The sequence below is a fragment of the Zalophus californianus genome, chromosome 1 (genome assembly GCF_009762305.2).
Source record: "Zalophus californianus isolate mZalCal1 chromosome 1, mZalCal1.pri.v2, whole genome shotgun sequence".
NCBI lineage: Eukaryota > Metazoa > Chordata > Mammalia > Carnivora > Otariidae > Zalophus > Zalophus californianus.
The window spans coordinates 13,514,893-13,525,438 of record NC_045595.1 but is presented as its reverse complement, the minus strand read 5'-3'; positions in this window follow the sequence as shown (position 1 = coordinate 13,525,438).

The window sequence follows — 10,546 nt, the reverse complement described above, 5'->3', positions numbered from 1 at the left end:
TCACTGCAGACAGAGCCTCTTATCGGCCCATGGTTGGCTGGAAGAGACCAGAGGAGCCTACAAATGAACTTGTCAGTTGGGATACACAGGGGGACTCACATTCCCAGGAAATGGCCTAAAGAACAGGCAGGAGATGGGGTGGTGGGTGATCAGGAAGCCCCTCTTCCAGGGGCCTGAGGGCTGGGCCACAAGTCTAGGGCAGTGGCCAAGGGTCCAGGTGCAGGAGACCTGGGAGAGCCTCACAGGGGCTGAAGGACCCATAGGCTGCCTGAGTAGGGATGGACCGGCCACCTACCCCCTACCCCTAGCTGTGCATCCACAGAAATATCAGACCCACCTGGGGCCTGACAGATGGCTGCCCAGGAGGTTGGACCCTGAGTCCCCCATGAGCATGGAGATGGCAGGGTACGGAATGTATTTACCCATTCATTCATTCATTCACATAGCCACCGAGCCCCTTGCCTGCGTGTGGTGCTGGGGATGCAGAGTCTGAGATACAAAGCCGTCCTTCTTGGAGCTGAATTTCTAGAACCCTGGGAACAACCCTCTCCAAACAAAAGGACCAGTAAGAATTCTAGATACGCAAGTATTAGAAAGCGATCCAGTGAAGTTGAGAAAGATAGGAACAGATGGGAAGACTTTGGGGTGGTCATGGGAGGCCTCCCAGGAGGGGAGACATTCCAAAGGGGCCAAGGAACCAGGCCCGGAAGAGCTAGAAGGGGGCACTGGGTGGGGGGCACTGCAAGGATCAAGATGCTGCGGTGGGACCAGAGGGGCATGTCTGAGGAAGAGAAGAGAGACCAGTGTGGCCAGAGGGAAGGGGCAAAAGGGGAGGACCGCGTCAGAGGCTGGCAGGGGTCCCACCTGCCGAGATGTGTGTCGGAGACGTGTGCATGAGGGCTCTGCGCAGGGTGCAAGTCATGGAGGGTTAAGTCCCCGAGGGTTCTGCGAATTGTAGGGGCAGGAAGGGGACCAGGAAGGCCCCAGGGAGCTGGGGCAGGCATCTTGGAGGGCTTGTTCCCGGGCTCTCTGGAACTCAGGGACTTAGAGGAGCATCACTCATTTTATCAGTGTTTATTAAGCACCTCCTGTGTTCAAGAGATGAGCCTGAAGTGGAGACAGTGTGGTGCAGAAGACACACACAGAATCCCCCACACTCATGTTTTCAGCAGGCAAGATGAGATCTTGGGTCAACAAATACACACAACTGGCCCCTGCAGATGGTCCACGGGGGAAATGAGGCCAGGGAGTAGTGAGGAGGGGCTTTGCCTGGCAGCCCCTCGGTCCCTGCTCTGGAGGAGGAGGGGGGAGGGGGGTGACAGGCAAGCAGGGAAGCCGCTCTACCATCAGCACAGAATCCCCACAAAGCAGCCAAGGCCTGGGAGCCCTGCCCCCCTCCCCCCCACCCCCGGCCTCCAGCGACCTCCCCTGCGGCTGTCCTGGCGGCAGCTCCCCTATTCCAGACATCAGCGTCCCCTCCCTTCTCGCAGTCAGGCTGGAAGGCTCCAGACTAACTCTTCCTTTCTGGCCACGCCCACATCCAGTGGGACCTCAGTCCTGTCCATCCTTGCCCCTGAATTCGCCCCAGGACACCCCTTTGTCCCCATCCCTTGCAGCCCCTGCTTCAGCAAAGGCCCTGGGGGCAAAGGCAGGACTGAGCACAGTGTCCTGTTGCCTGGCCCTACTCGTCTGAAGAGTCTCCCCGCCAAATCCCAGTCCACCCAGAACCTCAGAATGCAACCTTATTTGGAAACAGGGTCTTTGCAGATACTGTTAAATGAACATGAAGTCATACTAGATTAGGGCGGGCCTTAACTCAGTGACCGGGGGTCCTCCTAAGAAGGCCACGTGAAGACAGATGCGGAGACTGGAGTGATGTGGCCAGAAGCCGTGGGACACCTGGAGCCCCCAGGAAGGGGAAGAACCAAAAAGAGCCTGCCCTAGAGCCTCTGGAGGGAACGTGGCCCTGCCCACACGTGGATTTCAGGCTCTGGCCTCCAGGACTGTGAGAGAAGACATTTCTGTTGTTTTAAGGTTGTGGGCCTTTGTTACTGCACCCCCTGGAAAGTCATGCAGTGGTCACAGACAAGGGCCCCTCCCTCGTTGAGCCTCAGGTCCCTTGGCAGGGCAGTGGGGGCCCTCCGAGGGCAGTGAGAGGGGCTAGGGAGCTAATCCCCTTCAAATGTGCTAGGTACACAACTAGCGCTCACTGGATGCTCCTAGTTGCAGGATCTGAACGGTTCAAGTGACTTCCTGGTTTCTCTGGCTCCAGTCCTGTCTCTGCCAGGCACCCCCAGAGGGGTCTTTCCTTGCTAAAATCTCATCGTGTTGCTTCTAATTCTGAGTGCTCACTGGCTCCCCAGGGCCCTCATGGTGTCCGTACAATTACACCCTCAGCACGACTCCAGCTGGACACCAGCAGGGGCCTACTTACCCTTCTAGACTTAGCTCAAAGAGCAAGAATACCTCTTCCAGGATGCTTTCCCAGATTTCCCAGAACATGACAAATCCCTCCCTCCCCATGGCTCCTCAGCGTTGGGTGGCAACCTGGCCACACACACTCCCTTCTCCATGCCCACCCAGTTCAGTCCCAGAATCTGCCCATTTCTCTCCCTCCCTGACTACGCAGTCCTGGCCCAGCCAACTCTACCCAGTTACCTCCTGGGTTCCCCTCTGGCCTTCTGCCACTTCGGCTCCTGCCCCAACAATCCCTGCTCTCCACAGTAGTCACGGAGGCTTTTGAAAATCATAAATCAGACCACCATGTCTGTCCCCTGCTCACACAGCCTCCATGGCTCCCCACTGCTCTGCAGTCCACCCCTTTACCTCAGCCCCTACGTGCAGACCCCTCTATCTTCCTCTTCCTCCTCTCTCCCCCTCGCTAATTCTGTTCCAGTTATAGCAGCCTCCTCACTGTTCCTCAAACATGTCAAACTCATTTCTGCCTCAGGACCCTTGCATGTGCTGTTCCTGCTGTCTGGTATGCTGTTCTCCCAGCTCCCACCTGGTTGGCCCCTCCTCCTCCGGGTGTGAGCTCATGATCACCTCCTTGGAGAGGCCACTCTGCCCCGGTCATTCTCTAACACATCACTGTGTCTTATTTGCCTCCCAGTACGTCTTACAAGGGCTGATCTGGACCTGCTTCAGCCCCTGCTGTGTCGCCAGTGCCCAGCCCAGGGCACGCAGTACCTGCTCAGTGTTTGTTGACTGATTACATGACCCTACATATCTAGAACTGTTGCCTCCATTCTCTCCACACCCCCACTGGCAGCTCACTGTTGACCCTGAGCGTCAGGGCCAATGTTTGCGGGCAAAAGAAGGAGCAAGGAGCTGCTCCCTAAAAGCTGTCTCAGGGAGTAAGACCACAGAATCTGGGTGGTGGAGGCCTATGGGGTGGAGGACCTTCCAACCTGGGGCAATGCCCCCCTCCTGGCTGTGTGACACAAAGCAGGTCACCCAGATTCTCTGAGCGGGTTCCCCACCACCAGTGACTGGAGAAAACAGTCACTCTCTGGGGGCTCTAGAAGGCATAGTTGTTTTCTTGTTATATTTTGTTAGTATGATGTCAAAGGTTGGCACTTTTTTCTTTAAGTCACCAGTTTTTCTACCCAGCTCCTAGGTGACCTCTACTCCCAAACAATGCCGGAGTCTGGATTCACTCACCCTGGTGTGCAGGGGTCTCCCTGATGAGCCACCACCGAAGGGCCTGTCCCCTTCGGTCCTGTTGGATTACCAGTTGGCTGGCAGGGGGCTGAGCTGCCTTTCTTCTCCCTTCGACCTGTAAGGACCAGACATGGGGTGTGGGGTAGAGGCAGGGCCCCAGGACAGTGGGGTGCAGATAACCCCCAGACTGCAATAGTCTTTAGAGTAGATGTCTTCTGACTAGCTGAATTACCTTGTAAGTTTTAAGGAAACTGAAGATCAATGGTGTTGTCTGTCCAGTGGGGCCTTGTTTCCAGGCTCAGGCCCCTCGACGAGCCCCTGCCGATACCTCTAACCCATACCAGGCACCCTCCCTGGAAGCCCCACTTCCTTCCACAGGACACTGCACACTAAAGGCTTTATCTGCCTTTCCCCATGCTGTTCCCTGTCCTGCCCCCAGGTCTACCCCCTCCCCAATTCATTCACCACAGGGAGATCTAGGTGGGTGAAGCTGGGACAGGCTGGAGTGAGGATGAAGGAGGTAGGGATCCCTGACTTGACCAGCTGCATTCTTGGCCACCTCCAAATCCTCACCTGGTCTGTAGCTGCCCTGGGGTCTGTAAGGCCCTCAAGGAATGCACTCTGTACTGGGCTATTGCCAAAGCCCCTCTGTACCCAGGCCCCACCCTGGAGGAGGGGGCCAAAGAGGACACAGAGCAGCCCCATGGTTGAGAGAGGTGAGGGAGCTCGACCCCAAAATGGGACTGAAGGGGAAACACGGTCGGAAGTGGACGTCCCTGTTGCCCTCCCTCTTGCTGGGGGTCTGGAATGTGGCCAGTGGCCCCCTGGACAGCTCAGGGGGGCCCTGGATCTGACTCTCGCCCTGGGAGAACAGGGCGATTGTCCAAGGTCACCCGGTGGGTCGGTGTGTCAGAGTGGAGATTACTCTATCAGCTCTGGAAGTACCCCTTGCCCTCCCTCCCCATCTCCCCCTCATTAGCCAGACTTCTGAGCTCTCGGGCAGCCTGAGGAGGCTGGCGAAGAAGATCTAGGAGGCACAAGAGACCTGAGAACCTGGAGGGAGCCAGGTGAGGGGCTTGTCCACTCAGTCCTGTCTGGGCCTCCAGCAGGGTGCAGTGACTTGGAGAGAGTATGGACACCCCCCGCCCCCGCCCCAGTTCCAGACAGGGCCCTCAAGCCCCACCCTGACGGTTAAACGCAGGGAGCAGAGGACCCTAGTGCTGACACCACGAGCTGAGTTCTGGGGTTAGCGAGTCCAACACAAACACAGCTCTGCCTCTGCCCAGCTGGGTGACCTTGGGTAAGTGCTAACCCTCTCTGGCCTCTGTCCCTTTCCCAGTCAATGGGGTGGGGGCGGGGGAGGGCGGAGCTTAGGGGAGAAAGCACAGCCAGAGCTCCCACGCACAGTAGGCTGGCAGGTGTTGGGGGGGGGTTCCCTTCCACTCTGCAGTGGGCCAGCCAGGGGAATCCCCACCACACTCAGTGGGAGCTGGAAAGGACTGAGGGGCAGGGAGCAAACGAGTGGGTCCTCCCTCCCCCCCATTACCCCTCCCCCCTGCAAGCGCCGGAGGGTCCCCTTGTCTCCACCTTCACCTCTGTGGGGGGACGTCTCCGCATTTCAAATTCCCGGAGCTGTAGCCCCCTCCTCATTAAGGGTATGCAGGGGGCGTCTGGAGTGACTTGGGGCTTGGAGTTGGGCGGGGGGGTGGGGGATGGAAGGGGTTTCCCTCCCTCCCGCATCTCCCCCTTTGAATTCCCGAAGTCGGGGCAAACCCTGACCAAAACGCCCACCAAGGAGAAGGGGAGCGCCGCTGGGACCTCCGCCCTGTAAACCGCCCCCCGCCCCAATGCCCCACTACTGCCTACTCACCGGCCAGAGACGGCCGCCGCCGCCGCCGGAGCCCCAGCGCCTGGCCCGAGCGCGAAGACAAGTGCACGGCCGGGCAAGGGCGTGTGAGCCGGGAGGGTGTGCGCGCGCCGCCGCAGAGCTGACCCCCTCCCCGCCGACCTGGGCCCCGCCCCGCCTCCCGGGGAGGGGCGCCTACCCGGAGCAGCGCGAGAGGCGGACTGCGGCGGCCACCGGGCGACCCCCTCTCGCACAACGCTTCTCCAGAAAGGGTGGGGAGGGAATCCCCCTCCCCGCAGGGGTGTAACAGCCAATCCCAAAGAACGCTCAAAGAGCTGGGAGGACCCTCTGCCGTTCCTGGCCCACGACGTTCATGTTACAGATGGGGAAACTGAGACCCAGAGATGGGGAGCCCCTGGCCGGGGCCCAGCGCCCCAGCAGCATAGAAATGCGGCTGCCCGCCTCTCTCTGGGGGTCGCTTTCCGGCGTCCGGGGAAGGAATGGAGCCAGGGCCAGAAAGGAAGGCAATTAAGCCCCCAACCTTGAGCGGGCTGTGGGGCCTGGGAGGTCCAGGGGGAACCCGGAGGCCTCAGGGAGCTGGTGACGTTGCTGGGGCTAGAAGGTCCCAGTGAGGGAGGGGTACCTCGGGTGGCCACAAAACAAGCCACAGAAAACTTCTCTAATATCATTGTTGGGCTGTGACGTCCCCCTTCTCCCCGCACGATTCAGGGACCCCGCTGAACGTGAACAGCAGGGGCCTGGGCAGCGAGATTGTGAAGGTCACTGCCAAATTTTAAGAATGCGGCTCCCGGGGTTTGGGTCACTAGGGGATGGCGGAGGGGGCGCTGCTCAGGGCTCAGCCCCTCCTGCGACCTTGGTCCTGCTCCGGCCCCTCTCTGAGCCGATTTCTTTCTTGCGACTGGACAGCATCCACTTCTGGGGTCCCTCCAGCTCTCAGAGGTCTTTGGGGCTGCCGGCTGCATTTTGCTGTTCTCCTCCTGCTCCCTCCCGGGAGGAGTGGTGCCCTCCCAGACCACCGAGCTCTCCCTCGTCGCCCCCTGCCCCCCGCAGCCCCACCCGCCCAGTCTCGGAACCCCCACCCACCTTCTGCCTTGGCCTGGGTTGAGGGGTTTTCCTCTGGGAGCCAGGAGGCTTCCACGAGCCTCCATCCTTTTTTTTTGTTGTTTTTTTCCCCCCTCTTTTCTTCCATTCATTCTAAAAATAGCCCTCCCTCTCCAACCTTCCCCCCCCCCCCCCCGCCGCCCGGAGCGTCTCCTGAAAGGTAATGCATTCCAAGGGTGGGGTCCCCGAGGCCGGGATTCCACCGCGCGGGCGGGGCTGGAGGATGCGGAGGGCAGGGAATGGGGTGGGGGGCGATTGGGAGCGCATCCCCCTCCTTCCCATTGTGTGTGAGATGCTCTCAGAAGGAGCCGCCAGCGTGACCGTGACCGTGTGTGGAGGGAAAAAGAACAAAGGGGCAGGGGACCTCTAGGGTATGCATTGTGGAGGCAGACAGAGGGAGGGCTAGGGGAACCGCGGGTACTCAACCGAAGAGGGGTCTCACCCAGTACCTCTGTGGGGATGACTCTCCACCCCGGGTGGGGGGGGCGAGTTGAGGTCCCTACCTTGGTCGGACACAGGGAGGGAGGGTAAAGAGCTAGCAGTTACAGGGCGGCTTCATGGAGGGAGGGGGAGTGCCTCTCCCTTGAACCCAGACAACTGCCCTGCGGCGCCCCCAGAACGCCCCAGCCAGTCCTGCTGCTGCTCTTGTCCACTGTCTCCCCAGTCCCTTCTCCATGACGCAGCTACAGAATTCCGTCCTCAGCTATGTGACTGATCATGTCCCTGTCCACAAAACCAGCACCCTCCTCCCTGAACCTAGAGAAGGTCCTGACTCTCCCCCTCCAAGTCCTGAGTGGTCTGGCTCACATTCCCTTTCGTCCCAGCACTAGGGCTATTTCCCTAGACCACCCCCCACACTGGGCCACACTCCTGCTTCTGTCTTAATCTGTCCAGCCTCAGGGCCTTTGCATCCACTGTTCCTTCTGCCAGGATCACCCTTCCCTCACCCCCTATTGTCTTTCAGCCTGGTCTGAGGTCACCTCCTGCTCTGGGCACATCCCTCTAGTTGAGGATCTTCAATTCCTGGTGTGCTCTGTTACTTATTCACCTTCTGCCTGAATGTGCCCCCCCACCCCCAGCAACTTAGGCCTGGCTGATGAGAGGAGGGGCCAACTCTGACCCAGCACCACCCCAGGAGCTACCCAGCTCCAAACAGACAGATGTCACCACTGCCCCGCTAACCACCCTGGAAAGCACCCCTAGGACATGGCACAAAAGATCCAGCACCTGCTTCTGCAGGGGCAACACCTTCCACAGTGAAACTAAAAACACAGGCATCTAAATGTTGCCTCCCTCGACCCCAGGGATGGCGTAGCCCGTTTCCAGAATAACATACCGAGAGAAAAATGGCCCACAGGGACCGAGTTCCGGGCCTGTTGAGCAGAAGCCAGTACAGAGGTGTGTCCGTTCAGATGGCAAGTAAGTATGAAGAGCAAAGATGAGAACTGCAGGGAGGGGAGGCACTGGGGGCAGCCCTGGGCATGGGCCCTGGGGAGGGGAGTGACCTTGCCTTTGTTATTAGCTTTTCCATCATGTCTTCTTATACATATATATATATATATATATATATATATATATATATATATATATTGAAACCAAAGGGGAGGATAAAAGGAAAGTCGCTTTGTTGGAGGGTACAAAAGCTCAGAAGAGGGTATGTGCCCCCATGGGACAGAAAACGCAGCTGTGTTGAGAAATCAAACACCGGCCCCCCAATACTTGCCTCCATAAATTTACCCTGAAATGTTTGAGCACCTATTACAAATTTATATGCCCAGAGATTGAGGGTGAGTTCAGAGGGGGTGGGGATTCCTGGGGTCCTCAGAGTACAGAGCCCTGGGGGTTCTGGGAAAAGGTGATGGCTGGATGAGCAAGAACATGTGGCCTCAGCAGGGCCAAGCCTACAGCCAAGGGTTTGGAGGGCTTGTGGGGGTTGAGGGAGAGAGAAGGCCCTTGAAGATGGGTTGAGTGCCTTTTCTTTGCACATTTCACTGCCAGGCCAGGACTTGACCTCAGGCTGGTGTTCAAGACCAGAAGGGTGGGAGATAGCATGGGAAGTGGGGGGGACCCAGCATGCAGGGATACGGGGAACCAGGGAGGGAAGAGACAAAGGCATCATCTGAGAGGTTTCAGAAAGCCTCAAAGCACAGGCGGGGGTGGGGCAATAAGGGGGTTTCAAATCAAGATTAGGTCTGCCAAATAAAATACAGGGCACAGAATGGGACATACTTATAAAAATAAAAAGTATTCGTTGTTTATCTGAAGTCAAGTTTAACTGGGCAAACTGTAGTTTTCTTTTCCAAACCTGGAAACCCTAGGCCCAGATCTCCTGGCTAAGCAAAACTGGGGTTTGCTGGGGGGAAGAGGAGGAGGGGCCCTATGGGTGTCCGTCCTCTCCCCTCCCATCCCCCCACGTGTTCCCTTCCTAAGCTTTTCTTTGTCCCCCACACGTTGTCCACGTCCCTTAACTGTTCAAGTTTCCCCCCTCCCCTCCTCTCTCTTCCTTTGTTGTCCCCCTCCTTCCACACACTCCCTCATTACCCCATCCCCCGACTCCTCCTCCTCATGCACCCCTCTCTCCACCTTCCCCAGCTCTTCGCCTTTCCCCCACCTTCTCTGGTACCCACCCCTCCTCCACGTCCCTTCACCATCCTCCCCTCCTCCAAAGCCCCTCTCTCCGCGATAACCTCCTCCCGGGACACCCACCCTCTCCTCTCCTCTGAGAGCCGCCCCCCCCTCCCCACCGCCGGTCCCCGGGGCGCACGAGGGGGAACCCCGGCCACCGGCGCCGAGCTCCACGCAGGCGCAGAACCGCCCGGCTTCCCTGAGGCCGCCGTCCCCTTCGCTGCGGCCCGCGCGCCACGTTGCCAAGGCGACGGCGAGGGCCGGAGCGGGAACCTCCGGAAGACCCCGCTCTCTCTCCCTCCTCCGCCACCTCCTCTACAAACCCCACTCTGGTTTGAGCCGGTTTCCCCACCCCGCCCCCAGTGCGCACTGCGGCGTGTGAGGATTCCCTTGCCCACAGGGCGGGGGTCGGGCAGGGATCGACGCATGCGTGCCGGGCGAGGCTTTCCCTCCCCGCCTAGCGCTCGACGGGAAAGCCCTAGCGCGTGAAGCGAGCACCCCCGCGCAGGCGCAGTGTGCGCGCGGCGTCCCCACGGCCCCGCCCGGTCGTCCCGGCAACGCGCGCGGGGAGGGCTGGGAGAACACGGAACTCCCGTCTCACGCCCCCTCCCGCGCACTGCCGCGGAGCCGGGGATTCCCTGCTGCCCGCGCTTGCGCGCGGGCCTGGGATTCCGCGGGGGCGGGGCCGGAGAAAGAAGGGGCTTTTCCGTGAAAGGGAACAAAGGTTATTACCACAGTCCTTTTGTCAGAGGACCGAAGGCGGTCCTCTCAGCTCCTGTCCTGAGTTTTACCTCCTCTCTGGTCCCCCGACCGTCCCTCTGCAGGTCCCCAGGAGAGCTTGCCACACGCAGCTCCGATACCCTTCTTATATTGCTCCCCATCGCTCTGGGGTGAATTTCCGTTCCTCAGCCTGGCCTGCACGGAAGCCCCGCACGCCCAGCTGACATCTTCCTTCTGGTTAATCACCGTCAGTCGCCAGCCCTCCCTAATTCCCAACCACAAAGACCTCAACGTGGCCATGCAGGAGGCTCCTTTGCCAAGCCTTTCTTCGGGAGATGCCTTTCCCAGGCACCGTCTCGTTGATTCCCCAGATAGCCTGGGGTTAGATACTGTCTTAGTCCCATTAAAAAGAAGAGGAAACCGAGGCTTAGACCCATTCAGGCCCTGGCCTAAGACCCCAGAGGTAGAAGGCAGAAGCCTCTATTTGTGGGGAGACATCTGGGCTCCTCCACCCCTTATTTAGCTGACACCTTCAACCCCCATTCCAGATCCCACTGCAGCCCCTGCTTG